The following is a 27284-nucleotide window of genomic DNA, read 5'->3' on the forward strand; positions in this document are numbered from 1 at the left end:
GTGGTATTATTTACACATTGTATGGTGCTGTTATATGGGCGCTTTGTGTGGTATTATTTACACATTGTATGGTGCTGTTATATGGGCGCTTTGTGTGGTATTATTTACACATTGTATGGTGCTGTTATATGGGCACTGTGTGTGGTATTATTTACACATTGTATGGTGCTGTTATATGGGCTGTGTGTGGTATTATTTACACATTGTATGGTGCTGTTATATGGGCTCTGTGTGTGGTATTATTTACACATTGTATGGTGCTGTTATATGGGCACTGTGTGTGGTATTATTTACACATTGTATGGTGCTGTTATATGGGCTGTGTGTGGTATTATTTACACATTGTATGGTGCTTGTTATATGGGCACTGTGTGTGGTATTATTTACACATTGTATGGTGCTGTTATATGGGCTGTGTGTCTTATTATTTACACGTTGTATGGTGCTGTTATATGAGCTCTCTGTGTGGTATTATTTACACATTGTATGGTGCTGTTATATGGGCACTGTGTGTGGTATTATTTACACGTTGTATGGTGCTGTTATATGGGCTGTGTGTGGTATTATTTACACATTGTATGGTGCTGTTATATGAGCTCTCTGTGTGGTATTATTTACACATTGTATGGTGCTGTTATATGGGCACTGTGTGTGGTATTATTTACACATTGTATGGTGCTGTTATATGGGCACTATGTGTGGTATTATTTACACATTGTATGGTGCTGTTATATGGGCTGTGTGTGTGGTATTATTTACACATTGTATGGTGCTGTTATATGGGCTGTGTGTGGTATTATTTACACATTGTATGGTGCTGTCATATGGGCTGTGTGTGTGGTATTATTTACACATTGTATGGTGGTGTTATATGGGCCCTGTGTGTGGGGTATTATTTACACATTGTATGGTGCTGTCATATGGGCTGTGTGTGGTATTATTTACACATTGTATGGTGCTGTTATATGGGCGCTGTGTGTGGTATTATTTACACATTGTATGGTGCTGTTATATGGGCTGTGTGTGGTATTATTTACACATTGTATGGTGCTGTTATATGAGCTCTGTGTGTGGTATTATTTACACATTGTATGGTGCTGTTATATGGGCTGTGTGTGGTATTATTTACACATTGTATGGTGCTGTTATATGGGCTGTGTGTGGTATTATTTACACATTGCATGGTGCTGTTATATGGGCTCTGTGTGTGGTATTATTTACACATTGTATGGTGGTGTTATATGGGCTGTGTGTGGTATTATTTACACATTGTATGGTGCTGTTATATGGGCTGTCTGTGGTATTATTTACACATTGTATGGTGCTGTTATATGGGCTCTGTGTGTGGTATTATTTACACATTGTATGGTGCTGTTATATGGGCTCTGTGTGTGGTATTATTTACACATTGTATGGTGCTGTTATATGGGCTGTGTGTGGTATTATTTATACATTGTATGGTGCTGTTATATGGGCGCTCTGTGTGATATTATTTACACATTGTATGGTGCTGTTATATGGGCTGTGTGTGTTATTATTTACACATTGTATGGTGCTGTTATATGGGCACTGTGTGTGGTATTATTTACACATTGTATGGTGCTGTTTATATGGGCTGTGTGTGGTATTATTTACACGTTGTATGGTGCTGTTATATGAGCTCTCTGTGTGGTATTTACACATTGTATGGTGCTGTTATATGGGCACTGTGTGTGGTATTATTTATACATTGTATGGTGCTGTTATATGAGCACTGTGTGTGGTATTATTTACACGTTGTATGGTGCTGTTATATGAGCTCTCTGTGTAGTATTTACACATTGTATGGTGCTGTTATATGGGCACTGTGTGTGGTATTATTTATACATTGTATGGTGCTGTTATATGAGCTCTGTGTGTGGTATTATTTACACATTGTATGGTGCTGTTATATGGGCTGTGTGTGGTATTATTTACACATTGTATGGTGCTGTTATATGGGCTGTGTGTGGTATTATTTACACGTTGTATGGTGCTGTTATATGGGCTGTGTGTGGTATTATTTACACATTGTATGGTGCTGTTATATGGGCTGTGTGTGGTATTATTTACACGTTGTATGGTGCTGTTATATGGGCTGTGTGTGTGGTATTATTTACACATTGTATGGTGCTGTTATATGGGCTGTGTGTGTGGTATTATTTACACATTGTATGGTGCTGTTATATGGGCACTGTGTGTGGTATTATTTACACATTGTATGGTGCTGTTATATGGGCTCTGTGTGTGGTATTATTTACACATTGTATGGTGCTGTTATATGGGCTGTGTGTGGTATTATTTACACGTTGTATGGTGCTGTTATATGAGCTCTCTGTGTGGTATTATTTACACATTGTATGGTGCTGTTATATGGGCTGTGTGTGGTATTATTTACACATTGTATGGTGCTGTTATATGAGCTCTCTGTGTGGTATTATTTACACATTGTATGGTGCTGTTATATGGGCTCTGTGTGTGGTATTATTTACACATTGTATGGTGCTGTTATATGGGCTGTGTGTGGTATTATTTACACATTCTATGGTGCTGTTATATGGGCACTGTGTGTGGTATTATTTACACACTGTATGGTGCTGTTATATGAGCTCTGTGTGTGGTATTATTTACACATTGTATGGTGCTGTTATATGGGCTGTCTGTGGTATTATTTACACATTGTATGGTGCTGTTATATGGGCACTGTGTGTGGTATTATTTACACATTGTATGGTGCTGTTATATGGGCACTGTGTGTGGTATTATTTACACATTGTATGGTGCTGTTATATGGGCGCTCTGTGTGGTATTATTTACACATTGTATGGTGCTGTTATATGGGCGCTCTGTTGTGGTATTATTTACACATTGTATGGTGCTGTTTATATGGGCTGTGTGTGGTATTATTTACACATTGTATGGTGCTGTTATATGGGCTCTGTGTGTGGTATTATTTACACATTGTATGGTGCTGTTATATGGGCTGTGTGTGTTATTATTTACACATTGTATGGTGCTGTTATATGGGCACTGTGTGTGGTATTATTTACACATTGTATGGTGCTGTTATATGGGCTGTGTGTGGTATTATTTACACGTTGTATGGTGCTGTTATATGAGCTATCTGTGTGGTATTATTTACACATTGTATGGTGCTGTTATATGGGCACTGTGTGTGGTATTATTTATACATTGTATGGTGCTGTTATATGAGCTCTGTGTGTGGTATTATTTACACATTGTATGGTGCTGTTATATGGGCTGTGTGTGGTATTATTTACACATTGTATGGTGCTGTTATATGGGCTGTGTGTGGTATTATTTACACGTTGTATGGTGCTGTTATATGAGCTCTCTGTGTGGTATTATTTACACATTGTATGGTGCTGTTATATGGGCACTGTGTGTGGTATTATTTACACATTGTATGGTGCTGTTATATGGGCACTATGTGTGGTATTATTTACACATTGTATGGTGCTGTTATATGGGCTGTATGTGTGGTATTATTTACACATTGTATGGTGCTGTTATATGGGCTGTGTGTGGTATTATTTACACATTGTATGGTGCTGTCATATGGGCTGTGTGTGTGGTATTATTTACACATTGTATGGTGGTGTTATATGGGCTCTGTGTGTGGGGTATTATTTACACATTGTATGGTGCTGTCATATGGGCTGTGTGTGGTATTATTTACACATTGTATGGTGCTGTTATATGGGCGCTGTGTGTGGTATTATTTACACATTGTATGGTGCTGTTATATGGGCTGTGTGTGGTATTATTTACACATTGTATGGTGCTGTTATATGAGCTCTGTGTGTGGTATTATTTACACATTGTATGGTGCTGTTATATGGGCTGTGTGTGGTATTATTTACACATTGCATGGTGCTGTTATATGGGCTCTGTGTGTGGTATTATTTACACATTGTATGGTGGTGTTATATGGGCTGTGTGTGGTATTATTTACACATTGTATGGTGCTGTTATATGGGCTGTCTGTGGTATTATTTACACATTGTATGGTGCTGTTATATGGGCTGTGTGTGGTATTATTTACACATTGTATGGTGCTGTTATATGGGCGCTGTGTGTGGTATTATTTACACATTGTATGGTGCTGTTATATGGGCACTGTGTGTGGTATTATTTACACACTGTATGGTGCTGTTATATGAGCTCTGTGTGTGGTATTATTTACACATTGTATGGTGCTGTTATATGGGCTGTCTGTGGTATTATTTACACATTGTATGGTGCTGTTATATGGGCTCTGTGTGTGGTATTATTTACACATTGTATGGTGCTGTTATATGGGCACTGTGTGTGGTATTATTTACACATTGTATGGTGCTGTTATATGGGCGCTCTGTGTGGTATTATTTACACATTGTATGGTGCTGTTATATGGGCGCTCTGTGTGGTATTATTTACACATTGTATGGTGGTGTTATATGGGCGCTCTGTGTGTGGTATTATTTACACATTGTATGGTGCTGTTATATGAGCTCTGTGTGTGGTATTATTTACACATTGTATGGTGGTGTTATATGGGCGCTCTGTGTGTGGTATTATTTACACATTGTATGGTGCTGTTATATGGGCTCTGTGTGTGGTATTATTTACACATTGTATGGTGCTGTTATATGGGCTGTGTGTGGTATTATTTACACATTGTATGGTGCTGTTATATGGGCGCTCTGTGTGGTATTATTTACACATTGTATGGTGCTGTTATATGAGCTCTGTGTGTGGTATTATTTACACATTGTATAGTGCTGTTATATGGGCTGTGTGTGGTATTATTTACACATTGTATGGTGCTGTTATATGAGCTCTGTGTGTGGTATTATTTACACATTGTATGGTGCTGTTATATGAGCTCTGTGTGTGGTATTATTTACACATTGTATGGTGCTGTTATATGGGCTGTGTGTGGTATTATTTACACATTGTATGGTGGTGTTATATGGGCTGTGTGTGGTATTATTTACACATTGTATGGTGCTGTTATATGTGCTCTGTGTGTGGTATTATTTACACATTGTATGGTGCTGTTATATGGGCTGTGTGTGGTATTATTTACACATTGTATGGTGCTGTTATATGTGCTCTGTGTGTGGTATTATTTACACATTGTATGGAGCTGTTATATGGGCACTGTGTGTGGTATTATTTACACATTGTATGGTGCTGTTATATGGGCTCTGTGTGTGGTATTATTTACACATTGTATGGTGCTGTTATATGGGCTGTGTGTGGTATTATTTACACATTGTATGGTGCTGTTATATGGGCTCTGTGTGTGATATTATTTACACATTGTATGGTGCTGTTATATGGGCTGTGTGGGGTATTATTTACACATTGTATGGTGCTGTTATATTGGCTGTGTGTGGTATTATTTACACATTGTATGGTGCTGTTATATGGGCTCTGTGTGTGGTATTATTTACACATTGTATGGTGCTGTTATATGGGCACTGTGTGTGGTATTATTTACACATTGTATGGTGCTGTTATATGGGCTCTGTGTGTGGTATTATTTACACATTGTATGGTGCTGTTATATGAGCTCTGTGTGTGGTATTATTTACACATTGTATGGTGCTGTTATATGAGCTCTGTGTGTGGTATTATTTACACATTGTATGGTGCTGTTATATGGGCTGTGTGTGTGGTATTATTTACACATTGTATGGTGCTGTTATATGGTCTGTGTGGGGTATTATTTACACATTGTATGGTGCTGTTATATTGGCTGTGTGTGGTATTATTTACACATTGTATGGTGCTGTTATATGGGCTGTGTGTGGTATTATTTACACATTGTATGGTGCTGTTATATGAGCTCTGTGTGTGGTATTATTTACACATTGTATGGTGCTGTTATATGGGCACTGTGTGTGGTATTATTTACACATTGTATGGTGCTGTTATATGGGCACTGTGTGTGGTATTATTTACACATTGTATGGTGCTGTTATATGGGCTGTGTGTGGTATTATTTACACATTGTATGGTGCTGTTATATGGGCTGTGTGTGTGGTATTATTTACACATTGTATGGTGCTGTTATATGGGCTCTGTGTGGTATTATTTACACATTGTATGGTGCTGTTATATGGGCTGTGTGTGGTATTATTTACACATTGTATGGTGCTGTTATATGGGCTCTGTGTGTGGTATTATTTACAAATTGTATGGTGCTGTTATATGGGCTGTGTGTGGTATTATTTACACATTGTATGGTGCTGTTATATGGGCTGTGTGTGGTATTATTTACACATTGTATGGTGCTGTTATATGGGCTCTGTGTGTGGTATTATTTACACATTGTATGGTGCTGTTATATGGGCTGTGTGTGGTATTATTTACACATTGTATGGTGCTGTTATATGGGCACTGTGTGTGGTATTATTTACACATTGTATGGTGCTGTTATATGGGCTGTGTGTGGTATTATTTACATATTGTATGGTGCTGTTATATGGGCGCTGTGTGTGGTATTATTTACACATTGTATGGTGCTGTTATATGGGCTCTGTGTGTGGTATTATTTACACATTGTATGGTGCTGTTATATGGGCTGTGTGTGGTATTTACACATTGTATGGTGCTGTTATATGGGCTCTGTGTGTGGTATTATTTACACATTGTATGGTGCTGTTATATGGGCTGTGTGTAGTATTATTTACACATTGTATGGTGCTGTTATATGGGCTCTGTGTGTGGTATTATTTACACATTGTATGGTGCTGTTATATGGGCTGTGTGTGGTATTATTTACATATTGTATGGTGCTGTTATATGTGCTCTGTGTGTAGTATTATTTACACATTGTATGGTGCTGTTATATGGGCTCTGTGTGTGGTATTATTTACACATTGTATGGTGCTGTTATATGGGCTGTGTGTGGTATTATTTACACATTGTATGTTGCTGTTATATGGGCTGTGTGTGGTATTTACACATTGTATGGTGCTGTTATATGGGCGCTCTGTGTGTGGTATTATTTACACATTGTATGGTGCTGTTATATGGGCTGTGTGTGGTATTATTTACACATTGTATGGTGCTGTTATATGGGCTGTGTGTGGTATTATTTACACATTGTATAGTGCTGTTATATGGGCTGTGTGTGGTATTATTTACACATTGTATGGTGCTGTTATATGGGCACTGTGTGTGGTATTATTTACACATTGTATGGTGCTGTTATATGGGCTGTGTGTGGTATTATTTACACATTGTATAGTGCTGTTATATGGGCTGTGTGTGGTATTATTTACACATTGTATGGTGCTGTTATATGGGCTGTGTGTGGTATTATTTACACATTGTATGGTGCTGTTATATGAGCTCTGTGTGTGGTATTATTTACACATTGTATGGTGCTGTTATATGGGCTCTGTGTGTGGTATTATTTACACATTGTATGGTGCTGTTATATGGGCTCTGTGTGTGGTATTATTTACACATTGTATGGTGCTGTTATATGGGTGCTGTGTGTGGTATTATTTACACATTGTATGGTGCTGTTATATGGGTGCTGTGTGTGGTATTTACACATTGTATGGTGCTGTTATATGGGCTGTGTGTGGTATTATTTACACATTGTATGGTGCTGTTATATGGGCTGTGTGTGGTATTATTTACACATTGTATGGTGCTGTTATATGGCCTGTGTGTGGTATTATTTACACATTGTATGGTGCTGTTATATGGGCACTGTGTGTGGTATTATTTACACATTGTATGGTGCTGTTATATGGGTGCTGTGTGTGGTATTTACACATTGTATGGTGCTGTTATATGGGCTGTGTGTGGTATTATTTACACATTGTATGGTGCTGTTATATGGGCTGTGTGTGGTATTATTTACACATTGTATGGTGCTGTTATATGGCCTGTGTGTGGTATTATTTACACATTGTATGGTGCTGTTATATGGGCTCTGTGTGTGGTATTATTTACACATTGTATGGTGCTGTTATATGGGCTGTGTGTGGTATTATTTACACATTGTATGGTGCTGTTATATGGGTGCTGTGTGTGGTATTTACACATTGTATGGTGCTGTTATATGGGCTGTGTGTGGTATTATTTACACATTGTATGGTGCTGTTATATGGGCTGTGTGTGGTATTATTTACACATTGTATGGTGCTGTTATATGGGCTCTGTGTGTGGTATTATTTACACATTGTATGGTGCTGTTATATGGGCTGTGTGTGGTATTATTTACACATTGTATGGTGCTGTTATATGGGCTGTGTGTGGTATTATTTACACATTGTATGGTGCTGTTATATGGGTGCTGTGTGTGGTATTTACACATTGTATGGTGCTGTTATATGGGCTGTGTGTGGTATTATTTACACATTGTATGGTGCTGTTATATGGCCTGTGTGTGGTATTATTTACACATTGTATGGTGCTGTTATATGGGCTCTGTGTGTGGTATTATTTACACATTGTATGGTGCTGTTATATGGGCTGTGTGTGGTATTATTTACACATTGTATGGTGCTGTTATATGGGCTGTGTGTGGTATTATTTACACATTGTATGGTGCTGTTATATGGGCTGTGTGTGTGGTATTATTTACACATTGTATGGTGCTGTTATATGGGCTGTGTGTGGTATTATTTACACATTGTATGGTGCTGTTATATGGGCACTGTGTGTGGTATTATTTACACATTGTATGGTGCTGTTATATGAGCTCTGTGTGTGGTATTATTTACACATTGTATGGTGCTGTTATATGGGCGCTCTGTGTGTGGTATTATTTACACATTGTATGGTGCTGTTATATGGGCTGTGTGTGGTATTATTTACACATTGTATGGTGCTGTTATATGGGCTCTGTGTGTGGTATTATTTACACATTGTATGGTGCTGTTATATGGGCGCTCTGTGTGTGGTATTTACACATTGTATGGTGCTGTTATATGGGCTGTGTGTGGTATTATTTACACATTGTATGGTGCTGTTATATGGGCTGTGTGTGGTATTATTTACACATTGTATGGTGCTGTTATATGGGCTCTGTGTGTGGTATTATTTACACATTGTATGGTGCTGTTATATGGGCTGTGTGTGGTATTATTTACACATTGTATGGTGCTGTTATATGGGCTGTGTGTGGTATTATTTACACATTGTATGGTGCTGTTATATGGGTGCTGTGTGTGGTATTTACACATTGTATGGTGCTGTTATATGGGCTGTGTGTGGTATTATTTACACATTGTATGGTGCTGTTATATGGCCTGTGTGTGGTATTATTTACACATTGTATGGTGCTGTTATATGGGCTCTGTGTGTGGTATTATTTACACATTGTATGGTGCTGTTATATGGGCTGTGTGTGGTATTATTTACACATTGTATGGTGCTGTTATATGGGTGCTGTGTGTGGTATTTACACATTGTATGGTGCTGTTATATGGGCACTGTAGTGTGACTGCTCTTACAGTAATAATAGTATAGGTGATGTATAATAATAGTATAGGTGATGTATAATAATAGTATAGATGATGTATAATAATAGTATAGGTGATGTATAATAATAGTATAGGTGATGTATAATAATAGTATAGATGATGTATAATAATAGTATAGGTGATGTATAATAATAGTATAGATGATGTATAATAATAGTATAGGTGATGTATAATAATAGTATAGGTGATGTATAATAATAGTATAGGTGATGTATAATAATAGTATAGGTGATGTATAATAATAGTATAGGTGATGTATAATAATAGTATAGGTGATGTATAATAATAGTATAGGTGATGTATAATAATAGTATAGATGATGTATAATAATAGTATAGGTGATGTATAATAATAGTATAGATGATGTATAATAATAGTATAGGTGATGTATAATAATAGTATAGATGATGTATAATAATAATATAGATGATGTATAATAATAGTATAGGTGATGTATAATAATAGTATAGGTGATGTATAATAATAGTATAGATGATGTATAATAATAATATAGATGATGTATAATAATAGTATAGATGATGTATAATAATAGTATAGGTGATGTATAATAATAGTATAGATGATGTATAATAATAGTATAGGTGATGTATAATAATAGTATAGATGATGTATAATAATAGTATAGGTGATGTATACTAATAGTATAGGTGATGTATACTAATAGTATAGGTGATGTATAATAATAGTATAGGTGATGTATAATAATAGTATAGGTGATGTATAATAATAGTATAGGTGATGTATAATAATAGTATAGGTGATGTATAATAATAGTATAGATGATGTATAATAATAGTATAGGTGATGTATAATAATCGTATAGGTGATGTATAATAATAGTATAGGTGATGTATAATAATAGTATAGGTGATGTATAATAATAGTATAGATGATGTATAATAATAGTATAGGTGATGTATAATAATAGTATAGGTGATGTATAATAATAGTATAGATGATGTATAATAATAGTATAGGTGATGTATAATAATAGTATAGGTGATGTATAATAATAGTATAGGTGATGTATAATAATAGTATAGATGATGTATAATAATAGTATAGGTGATGTATAATAATAGTATAGGTGATGTATAATAATAATATAGATGGTAAATACAGTTTTCATTTATCACTCATTTGACATTGACGGACTCTTTTTGTTTTTTCTTACATGGTTGTGACCTCTGAATTTTTCAGTCTGGCACCGGGTGTTTGCCAACGGTGAGTCCATAAATGTCCGTGTGCCGTGTAGCCTCTCTGATCATGGAACAACTTGTCAGATTATATCATGGGAAATAACACTGTGAATTCTTTGTTTCACATCTTAAGCTCTGATCACTACCAGAGCTGCATTCACAATTCTACTGGCTGCCACTTGGGATTCCTCTGATAGACCCAGGCCCAGCAGCTCAGCTGAGATCTTATAATGCACTGCACTGTGGGTTCATATTTTTTCTCTGTCTGGGTGTTGAACGATGCCTTGTGTAAACACTTCATCTCCAACAATCCACTGCAGCAGAGAAATCTCCATCAGAATCAAGCAAGGAAATGTGATTTCATGCAGCCTTATAGTATAAAGAAACCAAGGGTGGGGGGGGGGGTCTGTGTGGCTCATGAGAGGAATTCATAAATCCATTAGTAGCTCTACAAATTGTCCATTATAAAACCCATTCTTTAATAAACCACAAGCCGCTCGGTGATCATGTGGAATAAATCTCTTGTTGTGGCCGTAGAAAGTATGGTGGGGGCACGGGGCGTCAGACAGACATGAATAATTCTGCTGTGTACATATATTACATTACTTATTCTGTACTGATCCTGAGTTATATCCTGTATTATACTCCAGAGCTGCACTCACTATTCTGCTGGTGGAGTCACTGTGTATATACATTACATTACTTATCCTGTACTGATCCTGAGTTATATCCTGTATTATACTCCAGAACTGCACTCACTATTCTGCTGGTGGAGTCACTGTGTACATACATTCTATTACTTATCCTGTACTGATCCTGAGTTACATCCTGTATTATACTCCAGAGCTGCACTCACTATTCTGCTGGTGGAGTCACTGTGTACATACATTACTTATCCTGTATTATACTCCAGAGCTGCACTCACTATTCTGCTGGTGGAGTCACTGTGTACATACTGTTAAGGATCTGCCAGGCACAGCTTCTGTATCCACGCCCTAAGGTAATCAGTCTGCACCTGCTTCTATGTCTGTGAGACTGACTCCATCTTCCACCACTCAGGATGGCAGGCTTAGGAGTGGGAGAGCCTATCACAGCCTGGCCAGACGGAGCTAGCTCCCGCCCTCTGTCTATTTATACCTGCCTTTCCTGTTCCTCCTTGCTTGTGATTCTTCTCTGTTGTTTTCCTGGCCCTGCTGCAGCTTCTGAACTATTTGTCCCTGCTTCTTATTGACCCTGGCTTACTGACTACTCTCCCTCTCTGCGTTTGGTACATCGTACACTCCTGGTTTGACTCGGCTCGTTCACCTCTCTTGTTGCTCACGGTGTTGCCGTGGGCAACTGCCCCTTTTCCCTTAGCTTCTGTGTACCATTGTCTGTTTGTCTGTCGTGCACTTATTGAGCGTAGGGACCGTCGCCCAGTTGTACCCCGTCGCCTAGGGAGGGTCGTTGCAAGTAGGCAGGGACTGAGTGGCGGGTAGATTAGGACTCACTTGTCTTATCCTTACCCCCATCATTACATAATCACAAGCCCATATACCTACTCTACCCTGGTCCCTCACACTACTATGGACCCCCTTGAGACCCTGGTTCAGCAAATGCAGGGTCTCTCACTACAGGTGCAGGCCCTGGCTCAGAGGGTCAACCAGCCTGATGCTACCATGGTAGTGCCCCTCACCTCACCTCTTGAACCCCACCTCAAGTTGCCTGACCAGTTCTCAGGGGACCGGAAGACTTTTCTCTCCTTTCGGGAGAGTTGTAGGCTCTATTTTCGTTTAAAGCCCCACTCCTCAGGTTCTGAGAGCCAGCGCGTGGGTATAATTATGTCCCAGCTCCAGGAAGGGCCCCAAGAATGGGCCTTCTCCTTGGCTCCTGACGCCCCTGAACTTTCCTCTGTTGATCTTTTCTTTTCTGCTCTCGGACTCATTTATGACGAGACTGACAGGACTGCCTTTGCTGAGAGTCAGCTAGTGACCTTACGTCAGGGTAAGAGACCTGTTGAGGAGTATTGCTCTGACTTTAGGAAGTGGTGCGTAGCTTCTCGGTGGAATGACCCTGCCTTAAGGTGCCAGTTTAGGTTGGGTCTGTCGAACGCCCTGAAAGACCTGCTAGTTAGCTATCCCTCTTCTGACTCCCTTGACCAGGTTATGGCTTTAGCGGTACGACTTGACCGACGTCTCAGGGAACGACAACGTGAAAGTTTTTATGTTTTCTCTAAGGAGGCCTCCGAAGTGTTACCACCTCATAGAGAATATGATTGCGCAATCAATTTGGTACCAGGAGCTGAGCTCTCTAAGGGTAGGATATTTAATCTCTCTTGTCCCGAACGTGAAGCCATGAGAGAGTATATCCAGGAATGCCTGGCCAAGGGTTACATTCGCCCCTCTACTTCTCCGGTAGGTGCTGGCTTCTTCGTAGGGAAGAAGGATTGTGGTCTTAGGCCATGCATTGACTACCGAAGCTTGAATAAGGTCACTGTAAGGAACCAGTATCCCCTTCCTCTGATTCCTGATCTCTTTAATCAAGTTCAGGGGGCCCAATGGTTCTCTAAATTCGATCTACGGGGGGCGTATAACCTTATCCGCATCAAAGAGGGGGATGAGTGGAAGACTGCGTTTAACACGCCCGAAGGTCATTTCGAATACCTCGTCATGCCCTTTGGGTTGTGTAATGCTCCCGCGGTCTTCCAGAATTTCATAAATTAGATTTTAAAAGATTACCTGGGGGTATTTCTTGTAGTGTACCTTGATGACATACTGGTGTTTTCCAAGGACTGGTCCTCCCACATTGAGCATGTCAGGAAGGTGCTCCAGGTCCTTCGGGAAAACAAACTGTTTGCGAAGACCGAAAAATGTGTGTTTGGGGTGCAGGAGATACCATTTTTGGGTCAAATCCTCACTCCTCATGAATTCCGCATGGACCCCGCCAAGGTCCAGGCTGTGGCGGAATGGGTCCAACCTGCCTCCCTGAAGGCGTTACAGTGCTTCTTGGGGTTCGCTAATTATTACAGGAGATTTATTGCTAACTTCTCGGTCATCGCTAAGCCTCTTACGGACCTCACTCGCAAGGGTGCTGATCTCCTTCGCTGGCCTCCTGAGGCTGTCCAGGCTTTTGAGGTCCTTAAGAAGTGCTTTATCTCGGCCCCGGTGTTGGTTCAGCCCAACCAAATGGAGCCATTTTATCGTGGAGGTTGACGCGTCCGAGGTGGGAGTGGGGGCTGTCTTGTCCCAGGGTACCAGGTCCCTCACCCATCTCCGTCCCTGTGCCTACTTCTCCAGGAAGTTTTCGCCCACTGAGAGTAACTATGATATTGGCAACCGCGAACTCTTAGCCATTAAATGGGCATTTGAAGAGTGGCGCCACTTCCTGGAGGGGGCTAGGCACCAGGTAACGGTCCTTACCGGCCACAAGAATCTGGTTTTCCTAGAATCTGCCCGGAGGCTAAACCCGAGACAAGCTCGATGGGCGTTATTTTTTACCAGATTCAATTTTTTGGTTACCTATAGGGCTGGGTCTAAAAATATTAAGGCTGATGCACTGTCGCGTACCTTCATGGCCAGCCCTCCTTCGGAGGAAGATCCTGCTTGTATTTTGCCTCCAGGTATAATCATTTCCTCTATTGATTCTGATTTAGTCTCTGAAATTGCGGCTGATCAAGGTTCAGCTCCCGGGAACCTTCCTGAGAACAAGCTGTTTGTTCCCCTGCAATTCCGGCTAAGGGTACTTAGTGCGGAGTCATGATTTTCCCTATCTGGTCATCCAGGCATCCTGGGTACCAAGCACCTCATTGCCAGAAACTATTGGTGGCCTGGGTTGCCTAAAGACGTTAAGGCCTACGTCGCCGCTTGTGAGGTTTGTGCTAGGTCCAAGACTCGCAGGTCCCGACCAGCGGGCTTGCTACGTTCTTTGCCCATTCCCCAGAGACCTTGGACCCATATCTCCATGGATTTTATCACCGATTTGCCTCCATCTCAAGGCAAGTCGGTGGTGTGGGTTGTAGTAGACCGCTTCAGTAAGATGTGCCACTTTGTGTCCCTCAAAAAACGACCCAATGCTAAGACGTTAGCTACCTTGTTTGTCAAACACATCCTGCGTCTCCATGGGGTCCCTGTCAATATTTTTTCTGATAGAGAGGTACAATTTGTTTCATTGTTTTGGAGAGCCTTCTGTAAAAAGTTGGAGATTGATCTGTCCTTCTCCTCTGCCTTCCATCCTGAAACTAATGGCCAAACTGAGAGGACTAATCAGTCTCTAGAACAATATTTAAGGTGTTTTATCTCTGACTGTCAATATGATTGGGTCTCATTCATTCCACTCGCCGAATTTTCCCTTAATAACCGGGTCAGTAACTCGTCAGGGGTCTCCCCCTTTTTCTGTAATTTTGGGTTTAATCCATGGTTCTCCTCCGTTTCACCTGGTAGTTCCAACAATCCCGAGGTAGAGGTCGTTCATCGGGAACTGTGCACAGTCTGGGCCCAGGTTCAGAAGAACCTAGAGGCGTCCCAGAGCATACAAAAAACTCAGGCAGATAGAAGACGTTCTGCTAACCCCTTATTTATGGTCGGGGATCTGGTGTGGCTATCGTCTAAGAACTTGCGCCTTAAAGTCCCGTCCAAGAAGTTTGCTCCCCGGTTTATAGGGCCGTACAAGGTCATTGAAGTCCTCAATCCTGTCTCCTTCCGACTGGAGTTGCCCCCATCTTTTCGAGTACATGACGTGTTTCATGCCTCCCTCCTTAAACGCTGCTCCCCGTCCTTGGCTCCCTCGAGGAACCCTCCTGTCCCCGTTCTCACCCCTGAGGGGGTAGAATTTAAGGTGGCCAAGATTGTGGACAGCAAGATGGTCCAAGGCTCCCTCCAGTACCTGGTCTATTGGTCAGGAGGTTCCACCTTCGTTTCCCCAATAAACCAGGTCCATCTAGAAAGTGTCCGGTGGCCCCTCATAAAAGGGGGGGTACTGTTAAGGATCTGCCAGGCACAGCTTCTGTATCCACGCCCATAGGTAATCAGTCTGCACCTGCTTCTATGCCTGTGAGACTGACTCCATCTTCCACCACTCAGGATGGCAGGCTTAGGAGTGGGAGAGCCTATCACAGCCTGGCCAGACGGAGCTAGCTCCCGCCCTCTGTCTATTTATACCTGCCTTTCCTGTTCCTCCTTTGCTTGTGATTCTTTTCGTTTGGTTTCCTGGCCCTGCTGCAGCTTCTTGAACCATTTGACCCTGCTTCTTATTGACCCTGGCTTACTAACTACTCTCCTGCTCTGCATTTGGTACCTCGTACACTCCTGGTTTGATTCGGCTCGTTCACCACTCTTGTTGCTCACGGTGTTGCTGTGGGCAACTGCCCCTTTTCCCTTGCTTCTGTGTACCCTTGTCTGTTTGTCTGTCGTGCACTTATTGAGCGTAGGGACCGTCGCCCAGTTGTACCCCGTCGCCTAGGGCGGGTCGTTGCAAGTAGGCAGGGACTGAGTGGCGGGTAGATTAGGGCTCACTTGTCTTTCCTTACCCCCATCATTACACATACATTACATTACTTATCCTGTACTGATCCTGAGTTACATCCTGTATTATACTCCAGAGCTGTACTCACTATTCTGCTGGTGGAGTCACTGTGTACATACATTACTTACACTGTACTGATCCTGAGTTATATCCTGTATTATACTCCAGAGCTGCACTCACTATTCTGCTGGTGGAGTCACTGTGTACATACATTACATTACTTATCCTGTACTGATCCTGAGTTATATCCTGTATTATACTCCAGAGCTGCGCTCACTATTCTGCTGGTGGAGTTACTGTGTACATACATGACATGACTTCTCCTGTACTGATCCTGAGTTACATCCTGTATTATAATCCAAAGCTGCACTCACTATTCTGCTGGTGGAGTCACTATACATACATTACATGACTTATCCTGTACTAATCCTGAGTTACATCCTGTATTATACTCCAGAGCTGCACTTACTATTCTACTGGTGGAGTCACTGTGTACATACATTACTGATCCTGAGTTACATCCTGTATTATACTCCAGAGCTGCACTCACTATTCTGCTGGGGGAGTCACTATGTACATACATTACATTACTTATCCTGTACTGATCCTGAGTTTCATCCTGTATTATACCCCAGAGCTGCACTTACTATTCTGCTGGTGGAGCCACTATGTACATACATTACATTACTTATCCTGTACTGATCCTGAGTTACATCCTGTATTATACTCCAGAGCTGCACTCACTATTCTGCTGGTGGAGTCACTGTGTACATACATTACATTACTTATCCTGTACTGATACTGAGTTACATCCTGTATTATACTCCAGAGCTGCACTCACTATTCTGCTGGTGGAGTCACTGTGTACATACATTACATTACTTATCCTGTACTGATCCTGAGTTATATCTTGTATTATACTCCAGAGCTGCACTCACTATTCTGCTGGTGGAGTCACTGTGTACATACATTACATTACTTATCCTGTACTGATCCTGAGTTATATCCTGTATTATACTCCAGAGCTGCACTCACTATTCTGCTGGTGGAGTCACTGTGTACATACATTACATTACTTATTCTGTACTGATCCTGAGTTATATCCTGTATTATACTCCAGAACTGCACTCACTATTCTGCTGGTGGAGTCACTGTGTGCATACATTACATTACTTATCCTGTACTGATCCGGAGTTACATCCTGTATTATACTCCAGAGCTGCACTCACTATTCTGCTGGTGGAGTCACTGTGTACATACATTACATTACTTATCCTGTACTGATCCTGAGTTACATCCTGTATCTCTTTATTTTATATAAATTTACAAAACATAAACTGAAAAACAAATACATAACTAATTCCATATAACCAAAAAGTCACAACCCAATTCTTATAAACAAATTTTCTTATATACATCTCTGTATATGAGAAGAGAAAACTATACCAGACCCGGCCACATACACCCCACTCTTATATACTTACATCTACACTTCATCCGAAACGAAACAATAACTAGAATATATATATACACATCATATAAACGTGATATTATTATATAGAGACTGTACACTGAATATAGGAGGAGATATTATTATATAGTGGCTGTACACTGAATATAGGAGGGAGATATTATTATATAGAGACTGTACACTGAATATAGGAGGATATATTATTATATAGAGACTGTACACTGAATATAGGAGGGAGATATTATTATATAGTGACTGTACACTGAATATAGGAGGAGATATTATTATATAGAGACTGTACACTGAATATAGGAGGGAGATATTATTATATAGAGACTGTACACTGAATATAGGAGGGAGATATTATTATATAGAGACTGTACACTGAATATAGGAGGGAGATATTATTATATAGAGACTGTACACTGAATATAGGAGGGAGATATTATTATATAGTGACTGTACACTGAATATAGGAGGGAGATATTATTATATAGAGACTGTACACTGAATATAGGAGGGAGATATTATTATATAGAGACTGTGCACTGAATATAGGAGGGAGATATTATTATATAGAGACTGTACACTGAATATAGGAGGGAGATATTATTATATAGAGACTGTGCACTGAATATAGGAGGGAGATATTATTATATAGAGACTGTACACTGAATATAGGAGGGAGATATTATTATATAGTGACTGTACACTGAATATAGGAGAGATATTATTATATAGAGACTGTACACTGAATATAGGAGGGAGATATTATTATATAGTGACTGTACACTGAATATAGGAGGGAGATATTATTATATAGAGACTGTACACTGAATATAGGGGGGAGATATTATTATATAGTGACTGTACACTGAATATAGGAGGAGATATTATTATATAGTGGCTGTACACTGAATATAGGAGGAGATATTATTATATAGAGACTGTACACTGAATATAGGAGAGATATTATTATATAGAGACTGTACACTGAATATAGGAGGGAGATATTATTATATAGTGACTGTACACTGAATATAGGGGGGAGATATTATTATATAGTGACTGTACACTGAATATAGGAGGGAGATATTATTATATAGAGACTGTACACTGAATATAGGGGGGAGATATTATTATATAGAGACTGTACACTGAATATAGGAGAGATATTATTATATAGAGACTGTACACTGAATATAGGAGGGAGATATTATTATATAGAGACTGTACACTGAATATAGGAGGGAGATATTATTATATAGAGACTGTACACTGAATATAGGAGGGAGATATTATTATATAGAGACTGTATACTGAATATAGGAGGGAGATATTAATATATAGTGACTGTACACTGAATATAGGAGGGAGATATTATTATATAGAGACTGTACACTGAATATAGGAGGGAGATATTATTATATAGAGACTGTATACTGAATATAGGAGGGAGATATTATTATATAATGACTGTACACTGAATATAGGAGGGAGATATTATTATATAGAGACTGTACACTGAATATAGGAGGGAGATATTATTATATAGAGACTGTACACTGACTATAGGAGGGAGATATTATTATATAGTGACTGTACACTGAATATAGGAGAGAGATATTATTATATAGACACTGTACACTGAATATAGGAGAGATATTATTATATAGGGACTGTACACTGAATATAGGAGGGAGATATTATTATATAGTGACTGTACACTGAATATAGGAGGGAGATATTATTATATAGTGACTGTACACTGAATATAGGAGGGAGATATTATTATATAGAGACTGTACACTGAATATAGGAGGGAGATATTATTATATAGTGACTGTACACTGAATATAGGAGGGAGATATTATTATATAGAGACTGTACACTGAATATAGGAGGGAGATATTATTATATAGTGACTGTACACTGAATATAGGAGGGAGATATTATTATATAGAGACTGTACACTGAATATAGGAGGGAGATATTATTATATAATGACTGTACACTGAATATAGGAGGGAGATATTATTATATAGAGACTGTACACTGAATATAGGAGGGAGATATTATTATATAGAGACTGTATACTGAATATAGGAGGGAGATATTAATATATAGTGACTGTACACTGAATATAGGAGGGAGATATTATTATATAGAGACTGTACACTGAATATAGGAGGGAGATATTATTATATAGAGACTGTATACTGAATATAGGAGGGAGATATTATTATATAATGACTGTACACTGAATATAGGAGGGAGATATTATTATATAGAGACTGTACACTGAATATAGGAGGGAGATATTATTATATAGAGACTGTACACTGACTATAGGAGGGAGATATTATTATATAGTGACTGTACACTGAATATAGGAGAGAGATATTATTATATAGACACTGTACACTGAATATAGGAGAGATATTATTATATAGGGACTGTACACTGAATATAGGAGGGAGATATTATTATATAGTGACTGTACACTGAATATAGGAGGGAGATATTATTATATAGTGACTGTACACTGAATATAGGAGGGAGATATTATTATATAGAGACTGTACACTGAATATAGGAGGGAGATATTATTATATAGTGACTGTACACTGAATATAGGAGGGAGATATTATTATATAGAGACTGTACACTGAATATAGGAGGGAGATATTATTATATAGTGACTGTACACTGAATATAGGAGGGAGATATTATTATATAGAGACTGTACACTGAATATAGGAGGGAGATATTATTATATAATGACTGTACACTGAATATAGGAGGGAGATATTATTATATAGAGACTGTACACTGAATATAGGAGGGAGATATTATTATATAGAGACTGTACACTGAATATAGGAGGGAGATATTATTATATAGACACTGTATACTGAATATAGGAGGGAGATATTATTATATAGAGACTGTGCACTGAATATAGGAGGGAGATATTATTATATAGACACTGTATACTGAATATAGGAGGGAGATATTATTATATAGACACTGTATACTGAATATAGGAGGGAGATATTATTATATAGAGACTGTACACTGAATATAGGAGGGTGATATTATTATATAGAGACTGTACACTGAATATAGGAGGGAGATATTATTATATAGAGACTGTATACTGAATATAGGAGGGAGATATTATTATATAGAGACTGTACACTGAATATAGGAGGGAGATATTATTATATAGAGACGGTACACTGAATATAGGAGGGAGATATTATTATATAGTGACTGTACACTGAATATAGGAGGGAGATATTATTATATAGACTGTACACTGAATATAGGAGGGAGATATTATTATATAGTGACTGTACACTGAATATAGGAGGGAGATATTATTATATAGTGACTGTACACTGAATATAGGAGGGAGATATTATTATATAGTGACTGTACACTGAATATAGGAGGGAGATATTATTATATAGAGACTGTACACTGAATATAGGAGGGAGATATTATTATATAGTGGCTGTACACTGAATATAGGAGGGAGATATTATTATATAGTGACTGTACACTGAATATAGGAGGAGAGATATTATTATATAATGACTGTACACTGAATATAGGAGGGAGATATTATTATATAGAGACTGTACACTGAATATAGGAGGGAGATATTATTATATAGAGACTGTACACTGAATATAGGAGGGAGATATTATTATATAGTGACTGTACACTGAATATAGGAGGGAGATATTATTATATAGTGACTGTACACTGAATATAGGAGGAGAGATATTATTATATAATGACTGTACACTGAATATAGGAGGGAGATAGTATTATATAGAGACTGTACACTGAATATAGGAGGGAGATATTATTATATAGAGACTGTACACTGAATATAGGAGAGAGATATTATTATATAGTGACTGTATACTGAATATAGGAGGGAGATAGAGACTGTACACTGAATATAGGAGGGAGATATTATTATATAGACACTGTATACTGAATATAGGAGGGAGATATTATTATATAGAGACTGTGCACTGAATATAGGAGGGAGATATTATTATATAGACACTGTATACTGAATATAGGAGGGAGATATTATTATATAGACACTGTATACTGAATATAGGAGGGAGATATTATTATATAGAGACTGTACACTGAATATAGGAGGGTGATATTATTATATAGAGACTGTACACTGAATATAGGAGGGAGATATTATTATATAGAGACTGTACACTGAATATAGGAGGGAGATATTATTATATAGTGACTGTACACTGAATATAGGAAGGAGATATTATTATATAGTGACTGTACACTGAATATAGGAGGGAGATATTATTATATAGAGACTGTACACTGAATATAGGAGGGAGATATTATTATATAATGACTGTACACTGAATATAGGAGGAGATATTATTATATAGAGACTGTACACTGAATATAGGAGGGAGATATTATTATATAGTGACTGTACACTGAATATAGGAGGGAGATATTATTATATAGAGACTGTATACTGAATATAGGAGGGAGATATTATTATATAGTGACTGTATACTGAATATAGGAGGGAGATATTATTATATAGTGACTGTATACTGAATATAGGAGGGAGATATTATTATATAGTGACTGTACACTGAATATAGGAGGGAAATATTATTATATAGAGACTACACTGAATATAGGAGGGAGATATTATTATATAGAGACTGTACACTGAATATAGGAGGGAGATATTATTATATAGTGACTGTACACTGAATATAGGAGAGAGATATTATTATATAGTGACTGTACACTGAATATAGGAGGGAGATATTATTATATAGAGACTGTACACTGAATATAGGAGGGAGATATTATTATATAGAGACTGTATACTGAATATAGGAGGGAGATATTATTATATAGAGACTGTACACTGAATATAGGAGGGAGATATTATTATATAGTGACTGTACACTGAATATAGGAGGGAGATATTATTATATAGTGACTGTACACTGAATATAGGAGGGAGATATTATTATATATTGACTGTACACTGAATATAGGAGGGAAATATTATTATATAGAGACTGTACACTGAATATAGGAGAGAGATATTATTATATAGTGACTGTAGACTGAATATAGGAGGGAGATATTATTATATAGAGACTGTACACTGAATATAGGAGGGAGATATTATTATATAGTGACTGTACACTGAATATAGGAGAGAGATATTATTATATAGAGACTGTACACTGAATATAGGAGGGAGATATTATTATATAGAGGCTGTACACTGAATATAGGAGGAGATATTATTATATAGACACTGTACACTGAATATAGGAGGGAGATATTATTATATAGTGACTGTACACTGAATATAGGAGAGATATTATTATATAGTGACTGTACACTGAATATAGGAGGGAGATATTATTATATAGTGACTGTACACTGAATATAGGAGGGAGATATTATTATATAGAGGCTGTACACTGAATATAGGAGAGAGATATTATTATATAGAGACTGTACACTGAATATAGGAGGGAGATATTATTATATAGTGACTGTACACTGAATATAGGAGGGAGATATTATTATATAGTGACTGTACACTGAATATAGGAGGGAGATATTATTATATAGTGACTGTACACTGAATATAGGAGAGAGATATTATTATATAGTGACTGTACACTGAATATAGGAGGAAGATATTATTATATAGGGACTGTACACTGAATATAGGAGGGAGATATTATATAGAGACTGTACACTGAATATAGGAGGGAGATATTATTATATAGTGACTGTACACTGAATATAGGAGGGAAATATTATTATATAGTGACTGTACACTGAATATAGGAGGGAGATATTATTATATAGTGACTGTACACTGAATATAGGAGAGAGATATTATTATATAGTGACTGTACACTGAATATAGGAGAGAGATATTATTATATAGTGACTGTATACTGAATATAGGAGAGATATTATTATATAGAGACTGTACACTGAATATAGGAGGGAGATATTATTATATAGTGACTGTACACTGACTATAGGAGGGAGATATTATTATATAGAGACTGTACACTGAATATAGGAGGGAGATATTATTATATAGTGACTGTACACTGAATATAGGAGAGAGATATTATTATATAGAGACTGTACACTGAATATAGGAGAGAGATATTATTATATAGAGACTGTACACTGAATATAGGAGGGAGAGATTATTATATAGTGACTGTACACTGAATATAGGAGGGAGATATTATTATATAGTGACTGTACACTGAATATAGGAGGGAGATATTATTATATAGTGACTGTACACTGAATATAGGAGGGAGATATTATTATATAGAGACTGTACACTGAATATAGGAGGGAGATATTATTATATAGTGACTGTACACTGAATATAGGAGGGAGATATTATTATATAGTGACTGTACACTGAATATAGGAGGGAGATATTATTATATAGTGACTGTACACTGAATATAGGAGAGAGATATTATTATATAGTGACTGTACACTGAATATAGGAGGAAGATATTATTATATAGGGACTGTACACTGAATATAGGAGGGAGATATTATATAGAGACTGTACACTGAATATTGGAGGGAGATATTATTATATAGTGACTGTACACTGAATATAGGAGGGAGATATTATTTTATAGTGACTGTATACTGAATATAGGAGGGAGATATTATTATATAGTGACTGTACACTGAATATAGGAGAGAGATATTATTATATAGAGACTGTACACTGAATATAGGAGAGAGATATTATTATATAGAGACTGTACACTGAATATAGGAGGGAGGATATTATTATATAGTGACTGTACACTGAATATAGGAGGGAGATATTATTATATAGTGACTGTACACTGAATATAGGAGAGAGATATTATTATATAGTGACTGTACACTGAATATAGGAGGAAGATATTATTATATAGGGACTGTACACTGAATATAGGAGGGAGATATTATATAGAGACTGTACACTGAATATTGGAGGGAGATATTATTATATAGTGACTGTACACTGAATATAGGAGGGAGATATTATTTTATAGTGACTGTACACTGAATATAGGAGGGAGATATTATTATATAGAGACTGTACACTGAATATAGGAGGGAGATATTATTATATAGTGACTGTACACTGAATATAGGAGGGAGATATTATTATATAGAGACTGTACACTGAATATAGGAGGAGATATTATTATATAGTGACTGTATACTGAATATAGGAGGGAGATATTATTATATAGAGACTGTACACTGAATATAGGAGGGAGATATTATTATATAGTGACTGTATACTGAATATAGGAGGGAGATATTATATAGTGACTGTACACTGAATATAGGAGGGAGATATTATTATATAGAGACTGTACACTGAATATAGGAGGGAGATATTATTATATAGAGACTGTACACGGAATATAGGAGGGAGATATTATTATATAGTGACTGTACACTGAATATAGGAGGGAGATATTATTATATAGTGACTGTACACTGAATATAGGAGGGAGATATTATTATATAGTGACTGTACACTGAATATAGGAGGGAGATATTATTATATAGAGACTGTACACTGAATATAGGAGGGAGATATTATTATATAGAGACTGTACACTGAATATAGGAGAGATATTATTATATAGTGACTGTATACTGAATATAGGAGGGAGATATTATTATATAGTGACTGTACACTGAATATAGGAGGGAGATATTATTATATAGAGACTGTACACTGAATATAGGAGGGAGATATTATTATATAGAGACTGTATACTGAATATAGGAGGGAGATATTATTTTATAGTGACTGTACACTGAATATAGGAGGGAGATATTATTATATAGTGACTGTACACTGAATATAGGAGAGATATTATTATATAGAGACTGTACACTGAATATAGGAGGGAGATATTATTATATAGAGACTGTACACTGAATATAGGAGGGAGATATTATTATATAGAGACTGTACACTGAATATAGGAGAGAGATATTATTATATAGTGACTGTACACTGAATATAGGAGGGAGATATTATTATATAGAGACTGTACACTGAATATAGGAGGGAGATATTATTATATAGAGACTGTACACTGAATATAGGAGAGATATTATTATATAGTGACTGTACACTGAATATAGGAGGGAGATATTATTATATAGAGGCTGTACACTGAATATAGGAGAGAGATATTATTATATAGAGGCTGTACACTGAATATAGGAGAGAGATATTATTATATAGAGGCTGTACACTGAATATAGGAGGGAGATATTATTATATAGAGACTGTACACTGAATATAGGAGGGAGATATTATTATATAGAGACTGTACACTGAATATAGGAGAGATATTATTATATAGTGACTGTACACTGAATATAGGAGGGAGATATTATTATATAGAGACTGTACACTGAATATAGGAGGGAGATATTATTATATAGTGACTGTACACTGAATATAGGAGGGAGATATTATTATATATTGACTGTACACTGAATATAGGAGGGAAATATTATTATATAGAGACTGTACACTGAATATAGGAGAGAGATATTATTATATAGTGACTGTAGACTGAATATAGGAGAGATATTATTATATAGAGACTGTATACTGAATATAGGAGAGAGATATTATTATATAGAGACTGTATACTGAATATAGGAGGGAGATATTATTATATAGTGACTGTACACTGAATATAGGAGGGAGATATTATTATATAGTGACTGTACACTGAATATAGGAGGGAGATATTATTATATAGTGACTGTACACTGAATATAGGAGGGAGATATTAATATATAGTGACTGTATACTGAATATAGGAGGGAGATATTATTATATAGTGACTGTATACTGAATATAGGAGGGAGATATTATATAGAGACTGTACAATGAATATAGGAGGGAGATATTATTATATAGAGACTGTACACTGAATATAGGAGGGAGATATTATTATATAGTGACTGTATACTGAATATAGGAGGGAGATATTATTATATAGTGACTGTATACTGAATATAGGAGGGAGATATTATTATATAGTGACTGTACACTGAATATAGGAGGGAGATATTCTTATATAGAGACTGTAGACTGAATATAGGAGGGAGATATTATTATATAGTGACTGTATACTGAATATAGGAGGGAGATATTATTATATAGTGACTGTACACTGAATATAGGAGGAGATATTATTATATAGTGACTGTACACTGAATATAGGAGGGAGATATTATTATATAGAGACTGTACACTGAATATAGGAGGGAGATATTATTATATAGAGACTGTACACTGAATATAGGAGAGATATTATTATATAGTGACTGTATACTGAATATAGGAGGGAGATATTATTATATAGTGACTGTACACTGAATATAGGAGGGAAATATTATTATATAGAGACTGTACACTGAATA

The 27284-nt window shown here is 37.2% G+C and overlaps 1 protein-coding gene across 1 annotated transcript in view; it reads left to right on the plus strand.

Moving 5' to 3' along the window:
- Positions 1-10759: 10759 nt before the first annotated feature.
- LOC142723854 (nuclear receptor-binding protein 2-like) overlaps positions 10760-27284 on the plus strand; it is a 59564-nt gene continuing 43039 nt past the window's right edge. The window contains 1 exon segment of the mRNA XM_075848945.1: positions 10760-10781. The gene's annotated coding sequence lies outside the window, so the exon portion shown is untranslated.

This window comes from Rhinoderma darwinii, unplaced genomic scaffold, assembly GCF_050947455.1.
Source record: "Rhinoderma darwinii isolate aRhiDar2 unplaced genomic scaffold, aRhiDar2.hap1 Scaffold_560, whole genome shotgun sequence".
Classification (NCBI taxonomy): Eukaryota; Metazoa; Chordata; class Amphibia; order Anura; family Rhinodermatidae; genus Rhinoderma; species Rhinoderma darwinii.